This window comes from Triturus cristatus, chromosome 5_2, assembly GCF_964204655.1.
Source record: "Triturus cristatus chromosome 5_2, aTriCri1.1, whole genome shotgun sequence".
In the NCBI taxonomy this organism is placed as follows: Eukaryota; Metazoa; Chordata; class Amphibia; order Caudata; family Salamandridae; genus Triturus; species Triturus cristatus.
Window position 1 is genome coordinate 928085961 of NC_140588.1, and position 12571 is coordinate 928098531.

At 43.4% G+C, this 12571-nt stretch overlaps 1 long non-coding RNA gene across 6 annotated transcripts; it reads left to right on the forward strand.

Moving 5' to 3' along the window:
* Positions 1-5636: 5636 nt before the first annotated feature.
* On the forward strand, positions 5637-12086 carry LOC146829445 (uncharacterized). Of its 6 annotated transcripts, none has more exons than XR_014961977.1 (7): positions 5637-5755; positions 5849-5944; positions 6078-6170; positions 7189-7231; positions 7744-8046; positions 11040-11144; positions 11650-12086. It is a non-coding gene; the product is annotated as an uncharacterized LOC146829445 (long non-coding RNA). The 6 variants fall into 6 exon arrangements; XR_014961978.1 differs by having other exon boundaries at positions 11043-11144; XR_014961982.1 differs by lacking the exon at positions 7744-8046 and having other exon boundaries at positions 11043-11144.
* Positions 12087-12571: the final 485 nt, after the last annotated feature.

Below are 12571 nucleotides of genomic sequence, written 5' to 3' on the forward strand. Positions count from 1 at the left end.
TTCGTGGACAAATCCTATTCTATACTGACTGTTAGTGCGTGTACAAGCGTCTAAGTGTCTACATGAGATGCGAGGGGGCATGGGCCTACCATGGTAACGAGAGTCATGAATTACTTGCATAAAGACAGTGAGGCCGGGCCCTTTGCTCTGCAGCTAGAGGGATGTTTACCTAAATTACTAGACAGGAATGCATTGGATGAGGAACGGAGCAGATAACTTGAAGGCTGAATACAGTTTTTGGCAGGCAACAGGCCGCGTCAGGCACCGTTAGCCGCGCAGGGAGTAGGACAAAGTTCATGGATACAGATGCAGGTCCAGGCTGGAGCATTCAGAGGCAGAAGCAGGAAAAGGCTCGATGGCAGAATTCAGGGCCTACTCGCCTGAACTGTAAAACGTGAAAAGTGTACCATATAAAGTCGGTGGCCAATCATACTTAGGAATGGAATATCTGGCCCATTCATGGCAGATATGAAAGAGTACATATTAACGTTGGACACAATTGTATTTGCGTCTTCATAACTTGAAGTGGAGGGAACATACATGTACTTGTAGCATATACATGGAGCCGTTGGGGTCTAGATAGGGGACACAATTGACCATAAAAATTCATATTTCCTCAATATGGTAAGCAAGTGCCCTCAAAAAGCTTTGACCTTCTCATGAGGTAAAAGCCAAGGGTGTAATAACCCTACTAGCTTTATGAAGACTTCAGAGGATTGAGGAAAATCAGGACTCCAGAATCTGAAAGTGGAATTATTCAGGAATGAGGAGTCAGGATCAGCAAGTTGAGGGAGTGAGAAAAAAATCAAAGGAACATATCCTCTCTAAGAAATTGGGTTGCCGGTTGAGGAGGGTGAAACCCTGCTCAAGGAGGAACCACAATCCTTGTCAGGGTGAAGTCACAAGCAAACCGTAAATTAACCTGTGCTCACCTCTCTGGTAGCTTGGCACAGAGCAGTTAGGCTTAACTTAGAAGCAATGTGTAAAGTATTTGGCCAACACTTAAAACAGTAAGAACTTGAAAACACAACACAAGAACAATCCCATGCCAAATTAGAAGCATAGAGTAAATTTTAATCAATAAAATAAGCCCAAAACATAAAATTCCAATCAATGGAACTGTAAACACGCAACTTTAAAGATTTAAGTGAAAATAGCACCAAAAAGCACAAATCGCCAACTGTGGATATCTGGTAGTGCTAGACAAGGACAAAAACACAAGTTCACCCTGTTATACCTGAACGGGTTAGGGTGGTCTTCTCCCCAACTTTTTGCCTGCCTCCCACCATTATTCTGATCTCATTTTTGCTGGTATTCGGACTTTGTGCTCTATCACTGTTAACCAGTGTTGAAGTGCATGTGCTCTCTCCTCTAAACATTATAATATTGGTTAATCCCCAAAAGGTATATTTAATTTACTTATAAGTCCATAGTAAAGCGGTGCCCCTTGTACTCGGGCCTGTAAATTCGATGCTACAATTAGGCCTGCAGCACTGATTGTGTCACCCACTTAAGTAGCCCTTTAATCATGTCTCAGGCCTGCTATTGCAGAGCCTGTGTGTGCAGTTTACACAGCCATGTCGACCTGGAAAAGCAACCCTTTTGCCAGGCCCAAGCATTTTTTTTTTACGTATAAGTCACCCCTAAGGTAGGCCCTATACAACCCAGAAGGCAGGGTGCAAAGTATTTAAAAGTCAGGACAAGTATGTTTGCGTTTTCATGTTTTGGTAGTGAAAAACTCCCAAAGTTGTTTTTCAATATTGCAAGGATAACATTGGGATTACCTTATTACATTTTATAAGCATAAATTCCAAATGAGAATAGATATGACCTCTTAGTCTGGTGTCCCTGAAATCACAATTTTAAATCACAACTTGTAGTGAAGTCGGATTTTAAATTGAAATTCTGAAAATGCCACTTTTAGAAAGTTAGCATTTTCTTACTTTAGCCATTTGGCGCCTGCTGCCTGTCTCTGATCAGTCTAGGGTGGGTGACAGTTAGGCTTTTTGTATTCCCTCTAGGCAGCCACACACAATGAGAGCTTAGGTGTGACTTGATGGGCCATCCTTGGAGGATCTTAGGGAGGAGCTGGATTCAGCCTCACTCACACCTGAATAGTCTGTGTCCTGTCCCCCACACGAAGGGCTGCATACCCTCCTGAAGTGGGTCTGGAATCAGGGCAGGAAGAGACAACCTAAATGCACTTCAAATCCCTGTCTTTGATGTAGCCTCCATTTCAAAGGCTCAACTGGGTATAAGTACTTGACCTTTGGCACTATGACTTCGGTACACTTCTGGACCTATGACCACACTATCAAGAAGAATAACTGCTGTGCTGCTGAAAGGACTGTCACTCTGCTGAACTGCTGTTTGCTGGGCTCCTGCATTGCTGTGTTGCCCTGCTGCATGCTGCTCCCTCTTGCCTGGGTGAGAAGAACTGTGCCTTCATCACTTGAACCCAGAGTGACTCCAAGTGCTAGCTGGCTGGCCTCCTGATCTGAAGTCTCAGGGACATGAAAGACTTCCAATCACCCTGCTTTCTGCACCTGTACTTTGTCATCTGTGAGTCTTCCCTACCAAATAGTGCCACCCCATTCCTGGACTCTTGGAAGTGGTCCTAAGGTGTTTGCTCCAGTGGAAGCAATACTTCCGCTGGTGTGGGAGCAGAATCGCTGCATCGCCACTGTAGTTGGAACAGAACTGGAGCATCACCTTCGGACCGGTGCATTGCCTTCAGAAACGACACGTCTTCTGCTGTGGGAGCAGGATGGACGCATCACCGCAGTTGTGGAAACAGAACTGGCACATCGGCTTTGGAACAGTTGCATCTCTGAACTGATGCATAACCACTGCTGCAAGGAGAAAACAAAGCATCCCCTCTGTTGTGGGATCAACACGATGCATCGCTTTGGCTGCACCCGGCATCTTTGAGGTTGACGCAACCAGGATTGAGGTACATGTGTTTAGCGACTCTCACTTGGTCCTGGTATCGGGCCCGTGCTCCATTGCGGCCAGCCTGAACTTTTGACTTTGTCCCTTTCCCATGCAACCAGATATCCTAAGTAGGCGCTTATTGCGCCTAAACACTATTTTATAGTTTATTCTTTAGAATTTCATTTCTCAAGTTCTACTTATTGGATTATTGTCATATTGCTCTTGGTTTAGTTATTAAATTAGGTTCTATTTTTCTAACCTGGTGTGGTGACTTTTTGTGTGGTGTTTTCCATGTTTTACTGTTTGAAGTGTGGCACAAATACAAAGAAAAAATGTTGGATCTCCTTGGATCCCCTAGACATTATCTAAAAATCACTTCAAATCCAGAACCTAGGGTTAAACGCAGGATCTTGTATGAGGTTGAACAAGCAGTCGACAGAGAGGAATTTTGTATTCAAGTAGCACAATTCCTTACTCCCACACATACCCGCATTCCAATCATCCCCGGGATTCCCAAAACACACAAAGATCAGGCAAACCCCCCTTTGAGACCTATTGTCTCCACAATAGGCTCCGCCACGGAACCACTATCGAAATATATCGACAAATTCTTACAACCTATGGTGGAATCCTTACACTCTTATGTGAAGGACACGGGTCACTTTATCTCAAGGTTAGAAGGACTGCAATACAACCCTCAACAGGAAATTCTAGTTACCCTAGATGTTGAATCTTTATATTCCAACATTCCCCAAACAGAAGCTTGCAGTGTTGTGACCAACATCATCGAAAAAGATCAAACTTTACACAATGGCAGATTCCTAACACGGTGTCTTGAAATAGTCCTAGAAGAAAACTTCTTTGAATACGATGGCAGCTATTATCAACAGGTTCAGGGAGTCAGCATGGGGGCAGCCTGTGCCCCCAGCGTCGCCTGTTTGTATATGGGGCATTTCGAGCAATGTAACATCTACAATGAAATAGCCCCCTTTTTTCGAAAATGTACGCCACTGGTCACGGTACATAGATGATATTTTTTTCATTTGGGCCGGTGACCAATTGTCTCTTGATGAATACATCGAATGGATCAACTCAGCTGATGTCAACCTTAGATTTACTGCGCATACGAGTACCACCAAATTAGAATTCCATGACGTTTGGGTCGAACATCGGGAATCCAAAACTTTGTTTTTCCCTCTATACCAAGCCTACAGCCAGGAACACACTCCTCCACTTCGATAGTTTCCACCCGAGGAGTCAAAAGGATGGAATACCATTTAGCCAATTCCTCCGTTTGCGCAGAAATTGCACTACCATCAATGACTACCTTCTTCATGCTGAAACCATGAAAGAAAAATTCATTCAAAGAGGATACCCTCGTAGAATGGTAAGGAACGCTCTTAAGAGAGCCCGATTCTATAATCGCGACTCCATGTTTCAACCTAAACCAGCCGGACAAACTAGTCTGCGTCACAAAACATTCTGTGATAAATAATAAAATCAGACAGATTTTGAACTCACAATGGCATTTGTTAAATCTAGAGCCAGAAACAACTCACATCCCCAAACCTCTTTTTGCATTCCGTAGGAACAAAAATTTGAGAAATTGGATAGTTAGAGCTAAACAACCCGAATCAAAAGGCTGGATACAAAAATCTATCGAGGGAACTGTCCCCATTTAATGGCAATCACAGATGTGGCAAGTGCCACGCCTGTCCCAATGCCATAGTCGGCAATAATATTTGCATCAATGACTACAATATCAATATGAAAGACATGACCAACTGCAGGACATCCAACTGCATTTATGCCATCCAATGCCCATGTTTGCTCACCTATGTAGGCGAGACGGCCAGAGAAGTAAGGATACGAATAGGTGAGCATAAGTCCAACATCAGACGAACTAAACATGGAGCCCCTTTAGTAGATCATTGGACTGCAACGGGACACTCTGAAACTGACCTTCGCTGGACGATCTTAGAAAAGATTCGCCAACAAAGAGGAACTGACAGCAACAATGTTCGTAAGAAGCGAGAAGTATACTGGATTTTTGTCCTTAAATCTAAGGACAAGGGACTAAATGAATCCCTTCCGTGGGAAAACGCCATTCTTTAAGTTCAAGCATTTTCTGCGGTCCTGTGTTCTCACAAGTCATTAGACCCCCTTCCACATTCTTTTGTTTTGTCCTGAGCAATGTAGATCTCGCTTACGCCATACATTTAAATGTGGTCACTTTGTTGCTTTTGTTTACTTTTCTCCCATTTTACAATTGCAACTTTCCGGCAACCGCTGTTTAGGAATTGTTATCTATCCACTTGATTTGACCCTCTGGTTCCTATTCTAGCGATATAAATTTTACTGCATATTGCCACCCCCTTGAAGTTATACCTCCTATCACGCCTTTTTCCCGCCTTTTCCGCATTAGAATAGGCTCTGTTTTTGGCTCTATACCATTGTATGGATGTCAATATGAGTCTTACCTTTTATTCTGTAGCCTTTACTTTAGATTAGTTTTCACCCTTGCACTTATTCTTTATTGGATAGTATGTTTCCAGATTCCTGCCTATGCGACCGTGAGACCTTTTTTTCCCTCCCAAGCTACAGACTTGTGCTGCCTCCCGGCCCTTTAAATTTAGACACGCCCTCCCTCCCCTTTTTTTCTTGATGCCATCGCACATTGGCCTATTTAAACGGCCTTTGAAGCACTCGGGGCGTTCCCCGGACCGATCGTTTACTTCCATTCTCTTGTTTGAGGACTTTATCTCTCCCGGAGTCCCTCCTATTGACGGTGTGCCCTTTCACGTGATTTGCACGTTACCAGGTACATTAATTAGACACTGTATTTCATCTCGATAGCCTTTAGTCGACCTTTTCTCTGTATCCTCAGTAATTGGCCATGATTTATTCCCTTTAGGCACGCACATCATTGCCACGCCGAAAACCTCCGTAGATAACCTGATGTTGCCGTTGCTATTTTTCTCTATCAATATATAAATCTCTGCTCTCCCAGGTACGGGCCCTTTGTACACCTATTCAACATGTTTTTTTCTGACCTTATCTGAACTCGCCTTTATTATATTGATGTTTAAGCTTATTTTTAGCCTTTCCATCTATTTTTAATACTACATGTTTTGGCTTTCTAGTCTCACCTGGGATCTAAATCTAATTATCACGCTGCTGGAATCCCACGATCGAAAGGTCTGGCACTGACATCAAGCCCTCAACTTCCTTTACAGGTTTAATTTCTATCTAGTTTTTTCCGTTATCATATCTGACTGCATTTATGCTTTAAGTCCTAATTTCTTGGAGGGAATTGCGCTTCCCCCTTATTCGCTACGTTTCGGCGCCTGCTCGCCTTGGATTGTTGTCCTTTTTGCGCTTGTTTTCTTTCGAAGCAATTCATCATGCCATGGGCCATTTAGTTCTCACTGCTGTCTCCGGCAGCTAACGATTCAAAATTAGCCATTCAACTCAGTCGCGTAGCTAGGGGGGGGCGGTCCGCCCCAGGCGGCACTAATTTGGGGGCGGCGGCACAGTGCGCACGTTGCGTGCCATTATGTAATTGAGCTGTGAAAGCGCACCTGTTTACAAATCCTGCAGTACATGCCACGCACTGACGCACGCACCACCTAGCATAGTGGTGGTGGTCCAGTGCGCGCCGTACTGTGTTAGTGGGTCCCAGGGCCGTCAATCTTGTAGCGTGCGAAAGCGCTACCAATGACGCCCTGGCCGTCATTTTTTGCCATCCCCCGCGCTGTGCTCCTGTGACGCACGCCACCACCACGTGATTGACTCAGTGGAGAGAGTCTCAGGGAGTGCTGGTTAGCTGCATATTCGTTCAGCCGCGAGGGCACCAAATCTGGCAGGTATTTGCACTAAACAACACTGTGAAATTAAAGACAACTCTCTTTGACAACGTTATGTCTCGGTTCTGCTGCATTACTCAGCATTATCTTGCAAACAATGCCGAATGGGGTCGGATCTCGCAGGCAGCATCTCTCTTAACATGGGTCAGGCTATTTCTTGTGGGAAATATGAGCTTGCAGTCCCTGAAAGACTTAATTAAGGTAGATACGAGTCTTAAAAGTGTGAATGCAATTACATTGTGTTGAGGTGCCTTCAGCTGCTGATGCTAAACATAAAGTCTCTCCTATTATCAATATTCCTTTGCGAACACTTCGAGTGCATAACTATATAACAGCACGTTTGTGTGCTATCTTGACTAACCACTTTTATTTTTCTCACCGTCTGTAGTAAACAGTAACCCATCCGCTTTGTCCTGGGCCATGATACTCTTGTAAGTAAGCCACGTCATAGTCTGTACATTACATTCTTTTAGCACTGTTGATGAATACTGTAGTGTCCACCAGCACCTACTTCGTCACACCTGGCTTAGCTTTCCGAGGAAGTGCTTTTAAAATGAATGCTCTTGGCACTGGGGCTCACAAAGAAAAAAATTATAAACTGTACAGAGCTGTTCTATGAGGTTTTTATATCTTTCCTAGTTAAAGGGTATCCCTTGCGGTTGTGCCAACAACACGATTTATTTGTATAGAAAACTGCGCGAATGGGGAAGACAGAACACTAACTCTACAATCTAAAAATATCATACCCATTTCAGACATCAGTATTGGTATGGCACTAGAAGAAAAGACAACTGGTAAAAAAGATGACAAATATGTCAGCAGGAGTAAAATGAGGAAGTAAGGAAGGTAGTTTTTAAAACAAATGAAAGTAGCATGATACAAAATAAAGGTTCTGCATAAGCATGAATGGGAGCTATTCTAACTAAATTGCATTTTTTTGTAGTTAGATGTGTAAAAGAGAGATTTTTCCACTGCCGGGGAGCAAGCAACTATATGACTAATTGAAGTGCCCGATACGGCTCAGATTAGCATAGGACCTGCGGTTGGGGCAACCTCCTGGCATGAACTGTGCATGGTCTGGAGCCGGTCCACCTGTCCTTTGGAATCTGCAAAGAAAATAGCTTCCTCGGAACACCGTGAGAATTGAATTAGGTGACAGAGAGAGCGTGCGTGTTAAAGGGAAATTTGCAGAACCGCTTCGGTAGGGGCCCTCGGCCCTGCCACCACTGTGGAACCTACAGGAGAGGTAAGGGGTGATGCTCTATTTCCCCCGCATGTTTTTTCTTCATATTCAAATCAAATGATTATGTTGATTGCATGATGGCACAGATGTCTGTCTAACTGAGAGAGATCAAAAGAAGCAAGAAGGGAACCTTTTCACCTCGTGCTCTCCAGGGCGCTGTCTTCTGAAAGAATAATAGATGTCACAGCCCTCTGGGGTCACTAGATGTAAATCTGCACTCATGTGACGTGGCACCCCTTATTTAATATATCTGAAATAGGCGCATGTGGTGCAACGCACATGAGCTCTATCTAGAAAAGTACAATCTGACCAGGATTCTGGACATAGTGATGGCCATTTCTGCACCTGAATGATCCAATTGGGCTGCAAGGGGTGGGAGGGAGCGGTGGTCAGTCTGGAGCAAATAGGTCAGAGTGGGGAGAGGTTTACAACAAAAGCCCTACCTCAAAGGGATATAATACTGCACATAGAAACAAGTATGGCCTCCAAGACTGACCAGCAATGATTCCAAACTATAAACAAAATAAGAGACAGTACTGAAGACAAACTGCACACAGCACAAGTGATCCCAGAACAGAAACAGCACCGAAGACAATGATTCCAAACTGCACACAGCTTCAGTGACCTTAGAACAAAGACAAAACTGAAGACAATGATTCCAAACTGCACACAGCTTCAGTGACCTTAGAACAAAGACAATACTGAAGACAATGATTCCAAACTGCACACAGCTTCAGTGACCTTAGAACAAAGACAATACTGAAGACAATGATTCCAGAATCGCACACACATGGGACCTCTAGAGTAGAAACAGTGCAGAAGGCAGTGATTCCAAACTTTGCAAAGCACAAGTGAAACTGAGACAGTACTCCAGACAAGTGTTTCTAAACTGTACACAGCACAAGTAACCTATTGTGTGAAATAAGCATGCCAAGAATGTCGGAGCACAAAAGCAGTGTGGGATTTCTCTAAGTCACTAGGCCTTGTAGGAAATGAACTTCTATATATCAATAATCCGCTGGACTCTGTTTTTTGGCGCGATAGAGCAAAGATACACTGTTGTCTCCATTGGGCTTCAGTCTGTTGGTATCAGTGCAAAGTCTCTGACTTCCCACCTGCCTATCTGCACTATTTACAACATGTTGGTCTCCGTACCATGACTCGCCTGTTTCTGTGTTCTGTCTCCCTGTTGGTCTGTTTATTACACCTTCCTGTTGGTTTTAGTGCTATGTCTCCCCGCTTCCCAGTCTCTCTTTACTATATCTCCCTGTTGGTCTCAGTGTTATTTTTCCCACTCATCTGTGTCACTGTACTCTGTCTCCCTTTTTTTTCTCAGTACTATAACTCCCAAGTTTCAGTATTTTGGCTCTTTGTTGTTCTTGGTACTATGACTGCCCTGTCTCAGTACGGTCTCTCTGTTTTTCTCAGTAGCATGACTGACCAGTTTCAGTATAATGTCTCCCTGTTGTTCTCAGTACTATGAATCTTTTGTTTCAATATAATGTCTCCCTGATAGTGTCCCTACTGTGTCTCACCGTCTGTTTCAGTACAAAGCTTCCCCTGTCTGTCCCATTACTATGCCTCAGTCTGTCTCAATGCTATGAACCCTGTCTCTGCAAGTGCCATGCATTCTACGTCTCTATCAGTCCCTTTTGATTTAATGCGACCCTCTGTATCCCCATTTCATCTGCTGGGTCTGGCCTATGCATCTGCCGAACCTGTCTGGGAGAATATGTTCAAACATCACAGCAGGCTCTGGGAAAGGATGCGCCTAGAAGCTTGATGAAATACCCTACAAGTCTACAGCTCTACATTGTGGATACTTTTAGCACACAGGGGAAACAGATCGTATACTCCCCAGAACTTTCTGTAAACGTTCTGACTTGATGTGAAAAGTACAAGAATTCAGCAGAATGGACCATTGCATTTCCGCCCAAGCATGACCTTTAGTCTCAGCACAGCCTCCTACACTCCTTGTTCTCTGTGTATGAGTTGTGTTATTTTATATTATAAGCATTTTTATACCTCTCAAGTGCAACTAGAAGTTGCATTCTATCACATTCCTATTTTCCTCTTGCTTCCACCTTTTTATTTTCTCACATTTGTTGTTTTCTAGACACCCTCTCGTCCCCTTATTACCCCTTCACTCCTCTAATTGCTTTTTCTTTGTTCTCTTCTCATCTACAGTTTTAACTCCAGTTGTCTCTCCTATCGTATTATAGGATGATGTGTTTCTTGTGCGAGTAAGAATGCGCACAATACTGGGCAGAGCTGTTCTGGACCCGTAGATTTAGGTAGTGCGAGTATTGCGGTGAAAGACCTATTTATTAATCTCCAGACATCTTCCTGATTTGTTGCTTTTCAGTAGCAGGCTTGTGGCCTCATGTGTGCTTGTTTGGTAATTTAATGCCTGCCAGTCAGGCCTGACTTTCCTGGTACAAGATGGCTCGCCTCTCTAGGCTCTGACGCCTAATGGAAACAGTCGCCATTGTCACCGGCCCAGGGACAGATGCTCCAAGTAGGGAAGTTTTGGAAAAAATCGGCAAAGCAGGTTTTGTTTTTGGGTACAATTATTCCTTCCTAAAATGGAATGCCTTGAAGTTATGGACTTTCTTGCAGCATGTGCAATCTATGTGTTCTCCTTTAAACTGCCGGTGTATTCAACTGTGTAGCCTTGGACCGTGCCATGTATGTGCCTGTAACTTGCATGATTGAGGCCACGTGTCTCTCGGACCTCTTTCATGTGCTAGCGGCCTTTTTCCCCAGCACATCCCCCCCACCCCCGCTACGTGCCATGGGCGGCAATCTGAGGGATAGCCCCGGGCGCCAGAAGCCCTAGCTACGCCACTGATTCAACTACCTGTTTGTCTGTTGTTTCTTTCTATCCTTTGTGTCTATATTGTTTACTTATATACCTAGCCCTACAGCGCTCCTATAGATGGCTGCATTTTTTAGCTCGAGCTTTTACTTTAAAACCTGCATATATGTTTATCCAGCAGATTCTACCTAAGTAAACGCCTTGACCTCCGTTCTTTTGAGACCAGAGCGGCCCCGCCTGTGTCCTCACTTTGACATATCTGCCACGCCTAGAGTTTTTACAGGTGAGCGGAAACGTCCCCATCGTCTGCCCCAAAGCTCCCTTGAGGTGACCTGTATTCTCCTCTTTCCCCCTTTTTCATTTCTTTTTTCTTTTTCCTCTTTCCCTTTTCTCCTTTCCTCTTTCTTTTCCCATCTCTCCTCTCTCCCCCTTCTTTCTCTAATAAACCCCTTTTTTCCCTCCCTTCCCCCTTTTTTCCTTACCCTTACCCCTGCTTTAGGTAGCCATGGACACAAGAAACTTGATATCCACTATGTACATAGGTTTCTATTCTACTTCCCCTGAGTCTTCACTATCTCATTATTTAGGATCACTTATGGTGGCGGTATAGGATTCGCCAGTGTTTACGTTCCTTTAATAAATTTTTCTATTGGGAATTATTGTTATTAAATTATGATGTTTGACACTTATGACCAATGACCTCTGCATGTCCAGTCTCTTATCAAGATACATGATGTTATTGAATTATATTTGTATTATTTGTTGATCTGTTATTTCATTTTTGCTAGGTCCCAGCAAAAATTCTAAAGCTATTTCCTTGTTCGCCCTGAGGAAGGTGGCACCAACATTTCGGTGCGTTCACCGAAACGCGCGTCGGCGCTTCTACGGGGTCCACCCAAGCCCTTTTTCCCTTAAATTCGAACATGTACTTTTTAGCACAGCATTGAATGTTCATATATCTTTGTCTATATATTGATTGCTGTGGCTTCCTTTGGACCTCTTTTTGATTAGTTGCATTTTTATGTACAGATGTTTGCTGTCTGTTTTTATGGTGTGATATGATACCGGTATAAGAGTCTGTGTGCGTTTGATTGTGACTGGGACCTATTCACAATCGCGTTTTGTTATTTGATGTTATTCTCTCAAATTACCAATAATTCTATGTATTGAATTTATTTCTTTTTTAAATTGACTATAGTGAAAAATAAAACACTAATTAATCTTTCTTTGACTATGTGCTGAAAGTTTTTTTGAAACTACTGCCTTGTAGGTCTAGCTTAAGTGTCAGTATACCTATGTGATGATACATTGTACATTTTGAAACATATAGGTAGAGTACCCTCTTTATTCTTTGACAAATACTTTACACACTGTCTCTAAGTTAAGCTTGACTGCTCTGAGCCAAGCTACCAGAGGGTGAGCAAAGGTTAATTTAGCTTTTACCTGACCCTTAGCCTGACTAGAATTGTGGTTGCTGTTTGACTAAGGTTCACACCCAAGTCAACCTACAACACCGTTTATAAGATTGGTGATCAGCAATGAGATAAGGAGTTGTGTTTGTGCATTGCCATACTGTAACTTGATGTTCACTACCAATCCACATCCAAGACCAGTTCAAATTTTATTTTACTTTCTCCCAAATTGGCATTTATGTTTATTTAAAATCATGTCTCTGGCTGCTGGTTCTACAACTGGAACCCTGGAATTTGA